Genomic DNA, 19,056 nt, shown 5'->3' with positions numbered 1-19,056 from the left:
CTCTCCTGCCGGCGCGCCTGGGTACGGTGCGTGCCTCCGCGTGCCCTCCTCCTTCCCTCGTCCTTCTCTCCACCCCCCAGTGCCGGGGTCCCCCGGGAGCTGGGCGGGCGGAAAGCAGGTGCCACGCCGATCACGGCGTAATTAAGGGATTAATCCGCCTCCTTCCACCCTCCCATCCCCACCCGGATGGCCGCTAGCAGGGCCAGAGACTAGAGTTGCGTAGCGCGCGAGTTGGAGTCCCCGCCCCGCGCCCCGCGTCCTGGTCGGGTTCTGGACACCGCAGGAGAGTTTCCCTCCTTTCTCAAAGCAGCCAAGATGAGGGGCGAGGCTCTGTCGGACTCTGCCCTTATGACTGACTTTAAAACAAGAATCCCATCTCTCTTTTAACGGCCCTTAGGCAAAAGAGCAGCACCCTCTGGCTGTCAAAGCCCTGGCTTTCATTTCCTCCCAAGTCCGGGGTCTTAGCGGCGCAGTGCTGGAGGCTGGGGTGGTTTGGAGCGGAAGTTGGGAGTGGGTGAGGAATAACTGCATGGCACGTCCACCCCTTTACCCCGCGGCCGCCCGTTTGGCAGCCGAGAGGTCAGGGGACAAGGTGCCGAGTCTTGAACCGGAGTCCTGCTTCAGACGCTCTAATCTACTAGTTCTTGCAGGAGGCTAAGAACAAGGATAAAACCGGAGGGGGGGCGGAGCCCCAGGCTCCCAGGCATTTAACAGCTATATGCATACCTCTGGCATCGATTTGCATAGTTTTGCATTACTGTGCTCTGACATTGTCTATGAAATTGTTTTACCTTCTTGAGGAGACTGAATGAATCAGATAGTCCAGGACAAAGACAAAGAGAGCAACATTGTTTATGTAAAGGCAAGTTCAAGAAAAGAGGAGGGGTTGATGCAAAACTCGTGCACATCCTGATAACGGTCTTTCCCACGGGGAGCAGTGGGGAGAAACCATGATCCCCTCTCCTCCGTCCAGACTGCTTCTGAATTTTCTGCAGTTCTTTTTACCTGAAGATCTAGTCCCCCACCGCCCACCCACCCGTCCACTCGCGCGTGTACACACACACTCACTCGCTCACTTTCCTAGGCTGGAGATAGCATTGGGGTGTCGAGGGAAGAGAGACCGGGGGCTTCCTATCTGGGGTAAGGTCGTGTTGATGGCTGAGTGGTGGAGTTCTAGCTCAGTCATCAGTTTCTGTATGATGAGATCACCTTAGTGGGGTCGCTTCTTCTGACCTGGGAGGGGCTAGGTGAACAGGTCGAGATCCAGAGAGGCGTCTGCTATACGGTCGTAGAGCTCCACAGTAAGCACACTCAAGAGTTGGGAGTATTCGGGCAGGCAGCGCTCCAGTGAACCGGAGACTTTGTCAAAGGATGGCAGGCTTGTCCCAAAACTCCACCCTCAATCCACACGCTGGCCCCTGTGGCCTCAAACTAACAAAGTAACAGGTGTTTAGGTATCTTCCTACCCTCTCCAGTCAGCTTTGCCCTGAATTTAGCAAAGCCGGAAGCAAAGGTGCTGGGGGTGGTGGGGGTGGTGGGGGTGGTGGGGGTTGGGGCGCGCAGACAGAATTGTGGGAGGCAGCGCCCTGGGAGCTGTTCTTTCAGCACCTCCTCTGCCCGTGCTGAACTTGGGGTCTGGCGCCCCACAAATGGCTTAAATCCGAGCAGACCATGAGGCTGAAATGAGTTGGGGTAGATGAGAGAGGGGGTAGCGACACATTCTCTCTAAAGCACCAGGATACTAAAAGATGGGATATGACGCCTGTCCCTTACCCCAGGGCCAGGCTGCATTCAGGTAACATAGAATCTAAGGGATAGGTTTCCCTCACCAGAAATCAACCCGTTCAGGAATGACCAGCCCAGAAATGAGTTCTGATCCCATATATGCCAATTAGAAGACACCATCGCTCTGGACTTCAATTTCCTCATCTGTTAAGGAGAAATTGTACTACTTTCTCTGCTCTGATGCTTCAGATTTCTGGCTGGGGGCCCTCTGCTCTGCCTCCTGCTGACTGGGGTCACCCAGGTTCCATCACACCAGGGCTAAGGCAGGACAGAAATCCGGGGTCCTGGCACCTGGCCCTGCTGTGGGGCGTGGAGGGTTGCAGCAGACAGGAAACTGCATCCTGCCATGTGGCTCCTGCCCCATCCTAATCCCCTGATTTGCTCCCTGTCGGCCTCTCAGCAAACACAGCGCCTGCCAGCGTCTAGGGGCTTGTCACCCTGTTAGCAGATTTGTTCCCTGAGACGGCGCAGTTAATTGGCCCTTTATGTGGGGATCAGGGCGTATTTGCTCAGGGTTCCCTGAGCGGAGGCTGCAATTCAGCCCATGGGCGAGGCTGCTTCCTAATCCCTGTCATCCTGATTTGGAGGTTTGACAAATAGTGGGGCCACTCTCCTTTCCGGGACCCTCCTGGCCTGAATCTCCCATTCCTCTTCTACACCTCACCCCTTCTTGGTACATTCTTTTTCCTATCCACACCTTTCTTCTTGTTTCTCTCTGTTCTTTCCTTCCTTTGTACTTCTCTGTATCTCCAGAATACTCTCCCATTAAACCAAGTCAGACCTAATGACAAAAATTAGGTGAATACTCAACTGGGGGTATACTGGAGAACAAATACCTCCCAAGTCTAAGTTCCCTCCCCCTGCCCAAGTGTTCCTAGAACCCTAGAACCCAGAGAAAAGACAGAGAAGGCCCAGCAGGGGTCACACCTTCCAGTTCTGCAGCCCACTCTTTCCCTTCCTTTCTTTACTTAAAGTCAAAGGGGCAGCATGAAAACTGGCCCTGCACCTTTTCAAGTACAACTTTTCTCTGGGCTATTCCCAGAGGCCATTATAGAAGGAGTTTGCCTCCTATTTGTCTCCTCACTGGCCGCCCCTCTCCTCCCACAAAATACCAAACTCTGGCTTCTACCTCTTACGTAGAGAGAGTAAGTAACTCTATCTCCATTTCCTGACTTGTAGACTGTAGGTGCTTGTGTAGCATCTGAAACACTATGTGTGCATTGCAATCACAGGGCCCTTGTGTAGGGATCCATTCAATTCATTTGTAAGTTTCCACCTTAGGCTGAAAAAAGAATCAGAGTCGAGTTCTGGGCCCATCCCTTCTACTGTGTCAGGAGACTACTTCTTTTCCAGAGACTTATCAGTAATAGAGTCTGCACTTTATTTTTTTTTTTATGTTTATTCATTTTTGAGAGGGGGGAGGGGCAGAGAGAGAGGGAGACAGAGGATCCAAAGCAGTCTCTGTGCTGACAGCAGAGAGCCCAATGTGGGGCTCAGACTCACGAACCCTGAGATCATGACCTGAGCTGAAGTCAGATGCTCAACTGACTGAGCCACCCAGGCGCCCTTAGAGTCTGCACTTTAAAAGGAAGTGTAAGGTAAGGAAGAGAAAAGGAAGTTTGGAAGTTAGCAGACAGAAGAGAGAGTAGCAGCAGGCAGGGAGGTTGGGGAAAGTTAAGCCTATGGAGAAAGAAGTTTGTTCTGATAGGGTTATGGTATCTAGGGGGAATGTGTGTGTGTGTGTGTGTGTGTGTGTGTGTGTGTGTGTGTGTGTGTGTTGAGGGAGAGAGTAGTTACCCCAGGCCAACTTGCTTGGCCTAGGGCCAGCACAGAGGCCAGAGAATGTGGCTGGGAATTTTCAGTGACCGAGCTGGGGGCTGTATAGGAGGCTTCTTGGTGGTCCAAAGCCTGCATGCCAGCTGGTAGTAGATGAAGCTGCTGGCATGTAATTGCCCAGGAGGGCAGTCTGAGGACAAACCTCCCCCCAATCCACACAGATTACTGCCACTGTCTGTCTCCCCAGTACGTTCGCATGTGCACACACCCACCCACACACCCACACATACATATCGCCCAGTCCATTTACATCCCCCTAGAGCCTGCAGCTCCTCTCCTCCATTACTCTCTCTGCCTGGACCTCTTCCCAGAGCACTGGTACACATTGAGCATATGTGTGTGTTTTGGGGAGGGGCAAGGAACTAACATCTGTCCTCCACCCCTACTAGGCTATGCCTGCGAATGGCCCAGCAGGGTCGCTGGCTTCAGAGTGAGGATGCCAGGGGGCAGTGACCCAGCCAGCAGGGGCCAGAGGGCCAAACAGTAGGGGGGATCAGAGAGCAAAGAGCAGACACCCGGCTGGAAAGCAGACAGCAGGAGCCTGCCCCCGGCAGGAGCCAGAGTTTGTTGGCTCGACCCCTGTAGCTGCTGAGATAATAAGCCAGGGCCCCCTGCCCAAGGGTACCCTTTCCCCCCAGGGCTCCAGTGGAGGAGCGTGCAGGGAGACACTTTGCAACACACTCCAGCAAGTCTGGAAATCTGGAGGCAACTGGGCAGAAATATCCACACCTCAGTCCAAACGGAACAACAATGACTGAGGGAGAAAGAGCTTTCTCAGTTCCTTTTATAAAACTTGGTATGGAGCAAGCACTCCGTAAATACTGGTTTAGTGATTACATCTGATTAACGCCTAGTCCTCACAACTGCGCCCTCAGAGCCCACTAGCCTTCTCTGCCTGGCTGCCTCCACCCTACTCCCCTTCTTATATTATTTCTGAGGCCTGCTGTTATGAAGTACCACAAACTAGTGGCCTCACACAGCAGAAATTTATTCTCTCACAGTTCTGGAGGCTAGAAGTCTGAAGCCAGTGGGTCAGCAGGGCTATGCCCTGTCTGAAGGCTTTAGGGGGAATCCTTCCTTGCCTCTTCCAGCCTCTGGTGGATGCTGGCAGTCCTTGGCTTTTACAGCATCACTCCAATCCCCGCTTCCATTTTCATATGGCATTCTTCTGTGTGTGTGTGTGTGTGTGTGTGTGTGTGTGTGTGTGTGTGTGTGTGTTATAAGGACAGCAGTCATTGGATTAGAGCCCACATCAGTACAGCATGACCTCCTCTTAATTATCTCTTCAAAGATCCTAATTCCAAATAAGCTCACATTCTGAAGTTCTGGGTGGATATCAATTTGGGAGGATATTATTCAACACAATGTGCCTTCTTTTCCTGTTTTTCTTTCTCCCTTTCCCCCTCTACTGTTCCTGATGCTCTCCTAGGGGCCCTATTTTGCTAGTTTTAAAAATAGTTTTGTTATTATAGGTATGATACATACGTGCACATGCAAAAATACCCAAGCAGAATAAGAGAGTATCAGATGGATGGTCAAAGTCCCCACCACTCTTAAGTCGTTCTTCATCCTATAGACCCATTTGCCTGGGGTAGCTACTGAAGGTTTCTTGTGTATCTTTCCAGACTTCTAAAAAGCATATCTCTATCTTTTTTAAAGCACAATTATCATCATACTATTTGTACTGTTTCACAGCTTGCTATTTTAAACTTATCAATATTTTTAGGGCATTGTTTCATGTCACTATATGCGTCTCCATCTTTTTTACTTCAATGACTGCCTAATATTCCATCGTGTGATTTATCATTCAATTGTAATCAGTCCCCTATTTATGGAAATTTGGATGGTTTCTTCTTTTTATAAATAAGCAAATCGACAAATAAACATACATGTATCTTTTCACGCATGCATATCTGTAGGGTAAATTCTCAGAAGTGAAGTTGTGGGGGCAAATAATAGCTAATGTTTATCGAGTGATTCTATTCCTTCAACCACCCAGCAGATGTTCACCAGGCACCTACTTTGCGCCAGATGTTTGGATGTGGGGGCTACCAGTGTGAGAAAGATAAGACAAGAAATCTGGCCTGAGCATTCTGAAAGCATATTCTTGTGCAATTTTCGCAGGAAATTTATGAGGTAGGTACTGTTCTCTCAAATTTTCAGATTAGGAAACTGGGCCTAAGAAAGGATAGTATGTAATTTTACTTAAGTAAACTGCCCAAAGTCACTCAGGAAAGCTTTTGAGCAGAGGAGTAACGTAATCTGGCTTATTTTAAACAGGATTTCTCTGGCTACTATGGTAGGAATACACTGAAGATGGGCAAAGGTAGAGAAGGGAAAACAAAACAGAATGCTTTTGCAATAACACAGTCAAGTGATGATGGTGATTAGGACCAGTCGTGATGAACAATAGCCAGATTCTGGATGTATTTTGAAATTAGAGCTGGCAAGATTTTACTGAGGTTGGGGAAACTCAGATTCAATGCATAATCTCAGGAAATTTCTCAGGAAATCTCAGGAAACCTAATTTCCTGTTAAGTTTGAGATGCATGTTCGAAATCTTGGTGGTGTCATCACATGGGCAGTTGGATGGATGACCTAGTCTGGAAGTTCAGAGGAACAGTCTAGGCTAGGGATATGAATTTGAGAGTCCTCATCATACAAATAGTATATGAAGCCACAGAACAAGATGAGATCATTAGAGGAGGTAGAAAAAACATGGACAAGTCCAAGGACTGGGCGTTTGGGTACTCTAACATTTAGAATTTAGGGAGTTGAGGATGAAGTGAAAAGAAAACTAAAAAGGGACCAGAGACCTAAGAAGGAATCTGGGAGAATGTGATGTCCTGGAACGCAAGTTAAGAAAGGGGAACCCAGGGGCGCCTGGGTGGCTGAGTCGGTTAAGCGTCCGACTTCGGCTCAGGTCATGATCTCACAGTCCGTGAGTTCAAGCCCCACGTCGGGCTCTGTGGTGACAGCTCGGAGCCTGCAGCCTGCTTTGGATTCTGTGTCTCCCTTTCTCTGCCCCTCCCCTGCTCATGCTCTGTCTCTCTCTGCCTTAAAAATAAGTAAAAACATTTAAAAATTTTTTTAAAAAAAGAAAGGGGAACCCAGGGGACAGAGGAGGGATCAACACTAAGTGGGGTAAGATCAATTAGGATGGAGACAAAGATGAACCACTGGATTTAGTAACGTGGAGGCCACTGTTGGCCATGTGAAAAGCAGTTTTGGTGGGTTGGTGGAGACAAAATCTAATTGGAGTGGATTCAAGAGTAAATGCAAGGAAAGAAATTAGTTTTGCTGAAATGAGAAGATTCATATGGAGGTGGCTGGAAAAAAGTAGGATAAGAAATATCTTTACAAAGATATAAATTTGACTGAATTACCTAATAGGGAAAGGAAATCCATGATGTAAAGAGGGAGAGCTCCTGGAGCAATGTCCTCAAATAGGAGAGAGGATGAAGTCTAGTCCATAAGTAAACAGGTTCAAGTAGTTAGTAACATCGTTCATCCACAGTAACAGACAAAGGGTAGGGTGTGTGGACACATACAAATAGGTGGTAAGGTGTGGTTGGAGCCAGTGGGAGCTCTCTTCTGATGGTTTCTCAATTGCCCATGAAATGGGAAGAAAAGTTATCAGCTAAGAATGAAGATAGGGAAAGAGGTGTGGACAGTTTGAGAAGAGATGAGAGTGTATGAGAGTTGTGTGGGAAAGCAGAAGACTTAACGACTGAGGAAATACAATATAACTGCTAGACAGCAGTAGAGGACTGCTTGAGGTTAGTAATCATGAATTAAAAGTGAGACAACTGTGCATGATTTTGTATTTTTTTTCCAGGTGCATTCAGGTGCTTGGGTGCAGGTACAGAAGAGGTAGAGAGTTGGATTTGACCAAATTTGTGCATTAGCCAAACAAGCTTATAGAAGTGAGAGTCATGGGGGAAGTTGAGAATGTATGCAAGAAACCAATCATGATGATTGATGATGGGAATTTATGCTGAGGAAAAAGGAAAATAGAGGGGTGCCTGGGTGGCTCAGTCAGTTGAGGGTCTGACTCTTGATATCAGCTCAGGTCATGATCCCAGGGTCATGGGATCAAGTCCTGAATCAAGGCCCCATGCTGAGTTTGGAGCCTGCTTAAGATTCTCTCTCTCTCTCTTCTCTCTCTCTCTCTCTCTCCTCCTGCCCTTCTTCCCTGCTTGCACGTGTGTGCACACTCCCTCCCTAAAATAAAATTTTAAAAAAGTGAAGTAGAGCCATGAGTTGATAAACCAAAAAAGTGATAGTGAAAAGGAGTTGAAATCAATGGGAAAAAGTGATCAAAGGATTATGTTGATGGGGTCTAAGGTTTGTGGGAATTGGAATATCAGAAGAAGTGAACAGGAAAAAATAGGAGATGCTGATTAAAAATGAGAATGCTTGAAATTAAGATTATGGCTAATTAAGATTATTCGTTTATTGGTTATGACAAGGTCCACCAGGGTATGACCACAGGAATTAATGGCTAGGGTAGAGCAGACAACAAGATTGTGGTAGGAGAGATCAAGAGACTGAGCTGCAAAGGTACTGGATGGATCATCTAAGTGGCTATTAAAACCATCAAGAATTAGAGCAAGGGAAGAGCTAATGAGGGACAGTAAGCTGGGAGCTAAACCCCACAAGCAACAAGGTGGTATGCCCAGGAGGAGGTAGTGGGTGGTCCTGAGATGGTGGGTGAGTCTTATGACATTAGAGTCAAACTTGGAGAGTTTTTTAGGGAGGAGGGTGGGTGAATGGTTCAGATTCGACAATGAAGAGCAAGGAGTATGTTTATCCCCCTCTAGGACCAGTGGTACAGGTCTGCGGAGGAAAAAAGCCACCTCATTTTTATGTCCTTTAGTAACTTGAAAAGTTTTCATCATGTAGATCTTGAACACTCCTTGTTTGTTTATTCCAATGTTTATTATTGTTGTGTTTCAATTGTATACAGGATCTTTCTTTTAAATATATATTTTTTTAACATTTGCTTAATTTTGAGGGAGAAAGACAGAGTGTGAGTGGGGCAGGGGCGGAGAGAGAGGGAGACACAGAACCCAAAGCAGGCTCCAGGTTCTGAGCTGTCAGCATAGAGCCCGAGTCAGGATTTGAACCCACAAGCCACACAAGCCACATGAGCCGTGAGATCATGACCTGAGCCAAAGTCCGCTCAACTGACTGAGCCACCCAGGCGCCCCAATTCAGGATCTTTCTTTTGAACTCTTTCTAACTTCTTCATATCCCCCTTAAACTCTGAACCCCAGAATGCTTGGGTGGCTCAGTCCATTAAGCATCTGACTCAATTTCAGCTCAGGTCATGATTTCACGGTTTGTCAGTTCAAGCCCCATGTCAGGGATTCCACACTGACAGTGAAGAGCCTGCTTGGGATTCATTCTCTCTCTCTCTCTCTCTCTCTGTCTCAAAATTAATAAACTTTAAAAAAAACCTCTGAAACCCAAGGTGAGCATGCCACTGCCGTGAGTTTTTGAGAGGCATTTCATCAGTTCTGTACCTCCTGCCCATCTCCAGTGCCATGGCCTCACTATCTTTCATTCTGACAATTGCAAACGAACTCCCTGCATCTACTCTCCCAGTGAGAGTCCATTCTCCACACTGCTGCTTAGGGGAGTTGTCCTATGGTTGTTCAACCCCCATTTAGTAAGCACCTACCAAGTACCAAGCTACATACTTAGCTCTAATGTTCAAAACTGATCATGTCGCTCACTCGAGAATTATAATGGCTCCTCAGTTCCTATGGGGTAGATCTCATATACGTGGCACACCATTATGGCCATAGTCTGGATGCTATCTGTCTTTCCTCCTCCCTCCTGGCCATCTATATCCCACCACCAAGCTACCTTATTTCTGTAAAGGGTGGTGTTTCCCATCACCTCTTCCTGAAATGCCGTTTCCTCTCCATCTCCACCTGCTGGATTCCTTTTCTCCTGGCAATCCAGCTTTAGTCACCTGGTTAATGGAGCCTTCCCTGACTCTCCCACATAGACTACAGTGTTTCCCCAGACCACTTGGTTTATTCCCCTACTGTATAACTTAACATACGATGTTTTAATTATTTGCTTACATGTCTATCTTCTCCCATAAGCTCCAAGTTCTCCTTAAAGAATAGGGACTATATCTTATCTTTGCACCGCTGGTGCCTAACTTAATGGGTAGCATATAGTCAGTGTTCATTTAATGTTAAGGAAAACATGAATTACAATAGATAACATTTTTTTTTAATGTTTATTTAGTTTTGAGAGAGGGAGACAGAGCACGAGCAGGGAAGGGACAGAGAGAGATGGGGACACAGAATTTGAAGCAGGCTCCAGGCTCTGAGCTGTCAGCACAGAGCCCGACACAAGGCTTGAACCCATGAGCTATGGGATCATGACCCGAGCCGAAGTCTGACACTAATCGACTGAGCCACCCAGGCGCCCCACAATGGATAACATTGATTGCAAGCTTACTCTCACCAGGGCTGTTCTAAGTGCTTTATTCATGTAATTCTCCTAAAACTCTATGAACGGGTACTGTTATTACACTCGTTTTACATATGGAGAGATTGAGGCACAGAGTGATTAAGTTGCCCAAAGTTACTTGGCTTAACTCAGGCTAAGGCTACAGCTGTGTGCTTAGTATATTACAACTCTGCAAAAGACCTGCATCTGAGGATATCAGAAGGAAGACACCCCCACTTCCTCGTCCAACATTCTATGCTTACGTGTAATTCTAGTAACAGAATAACTTCACACTCGTGTTGTTGAGTATAATCAACTAAGCATTCATATCTTTTCCTTCCATTCTGTTTTTTGTTCCTAAATGCCCTAGTCCCTGGTACCTGCCATTATAATCCTGCTGCTTTTTGTATTTGCTCATTTCTGTAATTCTGACACTTTTACAGCTTCAGGGAACCCAGAAATGGACTCTGTTTCTCTCTCTCTCTCTCTCTCTCTCTCTCTCTCTCTCCATGAGTATCAAATTCACAAAGGAAGAGACTAATTAAGATCTTCAATTCCTCCACATCCAACAGAGGATATCCCATTTTTCAATTAAAGATGACTGTTCCCTTGCCTCTAAGGATTTACATTCAGAAGGAAATGCTTTTGCATTAAATATATGTGAACGGTTTTCCACTTTACACTACTAAGTCTTTATTCCCTGTGTTACTTTGGTTGCTTGTGTGTGTATTCATAGATTTGTTTATATTTACCTTGAATACCATAACTATCTCCTGTATTTGCAGAGAGCCCTCTATCCTGGAGTCCCTCCATCCACCGTTCTACATGGATCTTTGGTTTTCTATACCATAAGGGGCTTCTTTTTATGACATATCCTGGAGCTCAGTTCCTTGGAATGAAGATGACGACAAGATCTCTGTGGGTCCCACAAAGAAGCACAGTCTGACCAAGGAAAGTTCAGCTTCACTGTGACCTCATTCTCCATCTCCACGATGGGTAGAGAATCACCTAGATTTTAGGAGCAGCAGAGAAGTCACTATTCTGACCAGTAATGGGAACCTCCCTCCCTCCCTCCCTCCCTCCCTCCCTTCCTTCTTTCCTTCCTTCTTTCCTTCCTTCCTTCCTTCCTTCCTTCCTTCCTTCCTTCCTTCCTTCCTTCCTTTCCTTTCATGTGCCCTTCTTCTTTTCCCATGGCTTCTCTGCCATGTCCTCTCCCCTTCCATTTTCTCTACTCCCATCTTGCTGCCTGTTTATTTTTAAAGCCTTACCTCCTAGGTCCTGATTGCATAGCTCATAAATATTCAACATTTCCTAGAAGCAACCTCTGAATGATATTTCACCGCTCAGTGTTGTTCCTTCATCTAATCAGAAATGGGGCTAGACTTTTCTCAGGGTCACCTGCCTCCACCCCTGAGCCCTGCACTTATCAGTATGGGTGCCTTACTTTCCTCTCCATGATCTTAATCATAAAGGGATTGCCCACTGAGACTTTGGAGCTCCTCACTGGCTCCAGCCTTGATAGGCCCTGAGACCCCTATCTCTCAATGTGAGAATTCTCAAATATTCCACGATGAGAAGGTTTACCTATTCTAGGGTAATAACCCTGGCATAAGAAGAGGAGAAGGAAATATAGGAACAGATCTGGAGTTATGATCGGAGTAGAAAAATTACAAGCATTCTGCTTGACCCACAGAAGATATTTAGCAAATATTTTCATCGTGCTGAATGATTTCCTATATGCATATAAAAATGGAAAGAGGGGTGCCTGGGTGGCTCAATCAGTTGAGCATCCTGACTTCGGTTCAGGTCATGGACTCGTAGTTCATGGGTTTGGACCCTGTGTCAGACTCTGTGCTGACGGCTTTGGAGCCTGCAGCCTGCTTCGGATTCTGTGTCTCCCTCTCTCTGCCCCTCCCCCACTTGTGCTTGTTCTCTCTCTCTCTCTCTCCCCACCCCAAAATAAATAAATAAACATTTTTAAAAATAGAAAGAAAAATAAACTGAAATATAAGCAATATTTGGTTAGGTGTGAGGGAATATCTACAATGTTTCCATCTTTTCTCCATTTAACAATATTTTGTTAATTAATAGTGGACAATATAAAAGTATAATTTTTAAAAAACAATTAATGTTTATTTATTTTTGAAGGAAAGAGAGACAGAGCGCAAGCAGGGGAGGGGCAGAGAGAAGGAGACACAGAATCTGAAGTAGGCTCCAGGCTCTGAGTTGTCAGCACAGAGTCCTATGTGGGGCTCAAACCCACAAGCCATGAGATTGTGACCTGAGCCAAAGTCAGACGCCTACTGACTGAGCTACCCAGGTGCCCCTAAAATTATCATTTTTAAAGTGTTAAGTAGAGGAAGGAAGACAGGGAGGTTATGGGTCCAGGACTCTTCTCAGGACATAAAGCCCCTGCTTCAGTGGGCATGAATGTAGGAGCAGCCCAACCCAGGCAGCAGCCAATCTCAACTTTCCTCCACTGGTTTGGAAAAAGGCCCAGCAAAGCCACCACTCTCTTCATGGGGGAAAGGAGCGAACAGAGATGAGGGAATAGGACATAAATGCAAGGAATCCAAGAGTGGTAGGTCCCTTTGCAAATATCCTCCCCAAACGTCCCTCTATGACATTTCAAACAGACCTTATCCAGCCTTGGCTTGAATCCTTCCAGAGACAGGGAGCTTAAAGGCTGGCAGGGAAGCCTAGTCCATGATGAGGCAGCTCCAACAAAGAGAACAGCTCTTTTCTGTGGATATCTGCTATAGACCTAGCTTTGTCTCTAGCTGAAGTATTGGTCAGGAAGTGGTTCGGAAGAGAAATGGGATCAAGGAACAGAGATGGAATCCAAGAATCAAAGGAAAAGAAATCTCTCGTTATGATTTCAATAACAGTTGAGACACTGGAGACTGAGGGCCAAGTTCCCCTTTTTAACATTGCCATGAGCCATCTCTGCCCAAAACCCACAAGAAGACCTAGATTGGCAGAGGTTGGGGATAGTGTGAACAGCAATGACTTGGGCCAGTGTCCAAAGAAGCAGCTTCATGGCCCCCTTTTGGGCCCTATTTTGGCACCGCTTAGGTTGGAGAGGGGAGTGAGGAAATATTCTATGGGACTATTTCAAAAGGCTAGGGCTGCTGTCAGAGGAAGCTGTAAAAGTGTGTGTGTGAGGGGGGAGGGTCGGTGTGGGGACAGGGCCCATGTGTTTTGGGCTCTATTAACTAACTCCCTCCCATCCATCACAGCCTCCCCCCGGGGCCGCTGCAGCCCTGGCAGCTGGGTCACCCCGGGGAGGCTGGGCTGGGGGTCCCTAAAGGGAGCCAGGCTTCAGGCAGAGGAGCGGAGACACATGTGTGCCTGGCTGGGTTGGGGCTGGCGCCTCATTGAGAAGGGGGCTCTCCAAGCTGGGCTTCATTAGGGCAGTGGCACTAATAGGGGAGGGGGTGCAGGGGGCTGGGCTGACAGCCAATTACTTGCTCGTCTGCATTATGGATTAACCCATCTGGGCCTGGGAGATTGGCTCTGAAAGGGGCACAAAAGGGGGGGCGTGACCACAATCACACACTGAATTATCCTGTCTGAGCGCAATTGTCCACCAACAAACGGGGCCTCAGGATGGGTGACCCCCTTGGGTTCTCTCCTTCCCCCACCCCTCACCCCACAAGAAGAGCCAGAGATAAACTGCTGCCTGGTTAAAAGGCAGGGTCTGGGACAAGGACAACAAGGATGCCGGTCCAGAGAGGCAGGGGATTTAGGGGAGGAGGCTGGGTTTGGGATGAAGTCAGAGAAGCCAGGAGCCAAGCAAAAGTTCTCCCAACAGACTTTTGTACTTCACTCCTCTACCTCAGAGGGAAAGCGTGACCTAAGAAGTTCCCCCATCTGAAATATGGAACAGAACCAGAGAGTAGAGGGTCTCAGTAGAGTCTAGGGAAAAGAATGAAAGGAAGGGCCCTCAGAGTCAGGTGTCTCACATCTCACCCATCACCTCTTCTAAGGCTAATTGATTCCAGACATGAATAAGGGGTCCTCAGATGGGGTCTTGGAGGACCCCTGCCCTGCTCTGGCATCTCTGATGCTCTCCCAGTGGGAGTGCCTGCACCCTCCCCCCACACCTCCTCCTCCAGGAGTAAGCCCAGGAGCAGGGTGAAGGAGAGAAGAATGGGAGGGGGCGGCAGGCAGGGGGGCTCTCTCTGGCTAATCCCCTCATTACCATCTCATAATCAGAATCACGCTTTCAATGTAAATGGGGATGTTAAATATTGGTTTCTCTAGGCACAAGCTCCTTTGGAGAAAATTACTGATGCTCCCCTTTTGCCAGTGCTGGCCAGCTCCCACAGTGAGGGGGGTGGTGTGGAACATTAGTGAGGGCTGGGGGCTTCAGTGTCCAGTTGGTGGGGAAGATGGAGGTGTCTGACAAGACAGGGCAGACAGATTTGGTTTTCGTTGGCCTGGGCAGCCTCCATTTCCGTGATTCTGCAGAAGAAACTCATCCAGAGGAAACTGGCTCATTTCAAGCTCACCAAGACTTTGTTGGAGCTGGTTGGCTTCTGGTCTCACACCACTCTTGACTGGAAGAAATCAATATGGAGTTGCAGATCCCAAAGTCAGATTACTGGGGTAAGGGAGGTATGTTCATCAGGGAGCTCAGGTGCTGTTGCCCATTGCTAGACCCGCCTGGCACACCCCAGGGGGAAGTGACCTGGACTCTCCTTCCAGGAAATACAGTATCTGTATTTCCAGATACAGATCACATCAAGTTACAAAAGCTTTTAAATGGAAAGCTTCGTGCCTGTCCTTTTACATCAGTCCCATGAAATAGGTATATGGCCGTTATCATTCCCAACTGGCAGGCTCGGCGTCCTCAAGCAACTCACTCAGGTTCACACGGATGGTCCATGGCAAAGTCATACTGTAACATGGTTCTTCTGAGTCCAGCCTCATTGTACCACACTCCAGCCTTTAAAACTGAGGCTACTGGCTACTGCTCGTATGCCACTTGTGGGGGCACAGAGGACACTTGGGGTGTCTGTAGTCTGACCATAGAAGTATGTGCCCGGAGGGGTAGGTACAGGGGGCTCATGCAGAGGCCATTTTCTGTTCTTCTCTATCAGCATGGTTAGGACACAAGGCCACAGACTGATGGAGAGGCCATCACACTGCCTGTCCTCTCTGTTCAGGATCTCCATCCCTCATTGCCTCCTCTCTACCCCAGGTTCAAAACTGGGAATGAAAGAACAACTATTTATTATTTTTAATTATTTTTAATGTTTGTTTATTTTTGAGAGGGGGTGTGTGTGGAGGGGCAGAGAGAGACACACACACACAGAACGGGAAGCAGGCTCCAGGCTCTGAGCTGTCACCACAGAGCCCCATCCAGGGCTCAAACTGGTGAACTGCAAGATCATGACCTGAGCCCAAGTAGAAGGCAACTGAGCCACCCGGGCGCCCCAAGAATGAAAGAAAGTATTGTCAATATTAATAATGGTGGCTTCTTCTCAGGTTTGCTTAGCATTTTACAGTTCACAAAGTCCTTTTCGTGTGTTATATGATTAGATTCTTGTAACCACCTCATGACCTAGCACCGTTGCTTAATGCTTAAGGACACAGGTTCTAGAGTCCCACTGTGGGTTTACTACACAGGCCTTCGTAGCTGGGTCATCCCAAGCAGGTAGCTAGGTGACCTCAGGTAGGTTATGTCCCATTCCCTGCCTCAATGTCCTTATCTATGGAATACAGATGATAACAACAGCCTACTTCCTAGAGTTGCTGGGGACAATAAAAGAGATTACAGGGGCGCCTGGGTGGCTCAGTTGGTTGGGCAACCAAGATTTCGGCTCAGGTCATGATCTCACAGTTCGTGAGTTCGAGTCCCGCATCGGGCTCTGTGCTGACAGCTCAGAGCCTGAAGCCTGCTTCAGATTCTGTGTCTCCCCCTCTCTCTACGCCTCCCCTGCTCACGCTCTGTGTCTCTCTGTCTCTCAGTAATAAATCAACATTAGAAAAAAATTTTTAAAGAGATTACACATCCCACCTGCTTAGGGTCTGGCATATACTAGGTTCTCAATCAGGGTTAGCCAGTTTGAAGGGAGTAATAAGGAGTATGACCCAATTTTACAGATGCAGAGACTGAGGCTCAGATTACCAGGAATTTGTTTAAGGTTACTCAGTTGATAACGACAGAGCTGATTTTTAATTCCAGGTGGGAATGGAATCTGCAGGTGGTCTGGGACTCCTACCCAAACGTTCCTCAAGGTGAAAAGAAAAGGGGCGGTGGATCTTCTGGGGTCCTTTGTTGTGTTGTGGTTGGCAAGGGCAGGTTCTTTTTCCGTTTAGCCAGGTTAGGCACACGCGGAGGAAGGAGAAGCGAGTCCCCCACTGTGGCCAGCGTGCGCCGGCAGCGACCCCTCCTCTCCCCGGCCGGAGGCGGTGAATGGAGCCAGGGGCACCATGTGGCTTGCGCTAAGCCTCTCCTGAAAAGAGAGGGCGGGAGATGCCTTCGGAGGGCCCCCTCCGGGGCCTCGGAGATGGCTTCCGCTGCTCAGCTCCCTCCGTTTAGCTTTCTCCTCATTAACTCCCCGGCCTCATTAATCAGCCCCGATGAAATGCGCCCCCGGGAACACTGCCGGCCAGCTCCGCCGTTTGGCGCTTTAATTATCCTCCCAGCGGGAGGAGGCGGGGTGGGCGAGGTGCTCGCGCGGACGGACGGACGCGCGCGCGCACACACACACACACACACACACACACACACACACACACACCGGTCGGGGCGCGTGCACACACACCGATCCTCCCGCACGTTCGCGTGCACACACCAGCCCGCGGATGGCCAAGCCCAAGCAGGTCCTGGGTCGTGACCCAGCCAGGGCAGCAGACACCGGGCTCGGTTCCCAGGAAGCTCCATCAGCCCCAGGCAGCGCTAGCTTCTACTGGGCATCTGTCGAAGGAGTACTATAGAGTTGTCATTTACATCAAGTCCCCTTCCTACAAGGGAAGGGAGAACTTCTGTCCAAAAAAGTCCTCAAACCTTCAACTCTTTAGTCTAATTTCATTTACTCCTCAAACCCTCGCTGCCCCGCCTGCTGTGTGCTGTGGTTTCAGGTGCTGGAGACACAGACACAGTGGCTGGTTAGGCTTCAGGGAGTTCCCACACCATCCAGGAGGGAGACAAATGGAAAAAAATCCAATACAACTTGAAAACGCAGCAACAAAAACAAAAACCCACCATGGCAAGGTGATGTTCTTAAAAGAAAGTATAGGATGCTACAGAAGTGCAGAAAAGGACCTGGAAAGAGGCCAGGGCACGCCAAAAAAAAAAAAAAAAAAAAAAAAAAGGTTTTCCTGAGAGGATCACAGCTGGAAGTGGGACGAAAAGTCTAAATGGGAGTTAGGTGGTGCCGGAGTAGTGCAAACAGCAAATACAGAGGACAAAATATAGGCAGCACTGTGTGTGCAAAGCCCTGTGGGTAATTTGATCTGGTTGGAGCACAGGGTCCTGACCACGGGACAGCACCCAGGTGATGAGGGGCTTTGTGTGCTATGCAAAGGAAGTTGACTTAGATCTAACCTAAAGGCAACGGAGGAGTTACAGACGGATTTTAAAGCCAGACAGTGACATGATTAGACTAATGTTCTCGAAAAACCTCTTTGCCAGCGAGGAAGAGGATTTGGAGGAGGACAGGAATGGAGGCAGGGAGGCCAATTAACAAGTTAGGTGACTGATGTGGTGTGGGAGGAGAAAGAAGAGGGGGGGTTTCAAATATTCCCAAGTTTCCTCTGTAAAGGGTGGTTGTGGGAATTGGGAGGAAGATTATGTTGAGATATTCCAAGGTGTCTGACTCAACTCAAATTAGAGGGAAGGCTGACTCCAGCTACTTCTGCCCTCGTGGGAGGCAACCAGGAGATTTATCTTCCAGGCCTAGGTAAGTAAATTACCTCATCGGCTTTCTCGTCCATAAGATGAAACACGGATTGGATGGGGTTTACAAACTCACACCTGTAGGGTCCAAGGAAGATAAAAGAAAAGATCTAAGCAGACCAGGGTGAGAATAGGTGCCCACTAAGAGGGCAGTGCCCTTCAACCACAGACTACTCCAGCCATGCTGGAAAGAGGCTCAGGATTGCCAGATGATCTATAGGAAAAGCCAGAGCTCAGTATTTTTTTTAAGATTAAAAAAAAAATTGTTAAAAGTAATCTCTACACCCAACATGGGGCTTGAACTCACAATCCTAAAATCAAAACTCCCATGCTCTACCGATGAAGACAGCCAGGTGCTAGAGCTCAGTGTTTTTAATATGGTATCTCCTAATTTAAAAATACCCATGCAATTAAAACATACTTGGTTTGAAACATATCAAATATATTGAAGTCCATGAATTTGTAAAGATATATTTTTAGGTTTATTTATTTATTTTGAGAGAATGCAAACAGAGGAGGGACAGAGAGAGAGGGAGACAGAGAGAATCCCAAGCAGCTCCCTGCTATCGACACACTGAGCCAAAGCTGGTCGTACAGGGCTTGATCTCAGGAACCCCATGAGATCATGACCTGAACCAAAATCCAGAGTTGGAGGCTTAACTGCCTGAGCCACCGAGGTGCCCCCATAATTTTATATACATACATATATAATTACATTTATATTTATATATTTAAATCACTGCTCACCTTTAGATGATGCTAAGTAATCAACTTGTTATTTTGAGAAAGAGTGAAGAGAGGATCAAGCATTTATCCTACCTTTCCTATTCAGAATGTATCTCAGGATAAACAAATCGTCTATGACAGGTTTTCTTTTTGCTTTTTTTTCCCTTAATGCTTATTCATCAATTTTTGAGAGAGAGACAAGAGCATAGCTGGGGAGGAACAGAGAGAGGGAGACACAGAATCTGAAGCAGGCTCCAGGCTCTGAGCTGTCAGCACAGAGCCCGATGCGGGGCTCGAACTCACGAACTGTGAGATCATGACCTGAG

The 19,056-nt window shown here is 47.7% G+C and overlaps 1 long non-coding RNA gene across 3 annotated transcripts in view; it reads right to left on the bottom strand.

Annotated features, from left to right (window-relative positions):
* Window positions 1-10,113: 10,113 nt before the first annotated feature.
* Window positions 10,114-19,056, bottom strand: part of LOC102969894 — a 35,383-nt gene continuing 26,440 nt past the window's right edge. For 2 of the 3 annotated variants that reach the window (XR_006208100.1, XR_006208098.1), the window contains one exon: window positions 10,114-11,103. This is a non-coding gene — a long non-coding RNA (uncharacterized LOC102969894). Of the gene's footprint in view, window positions 11,104-18,021; window positions 18,083-19,056 lie in introns of all 3 variants that reach the window. The other variant, XR_006208099.1, reaches the window with a different exon arrangement.

Source organism: Panthera tigris, chromosome D1 (genome assembly GCF_018350195.1).
Source record: "Panthera tigris isolate Pti1 chromosome D1, P.tigris_Pti1_mat1.1, whole genome shotgun sequence".
NCBI classification, from domain to species: Eukaryota; Metazoa; Chordata; class Mammalia; order Carnivora; family Felidae; genus Panthera; species Panthera tigris.
This window is presented reverse-complemented; position numbering and strand designations above follow the sequence as displayed.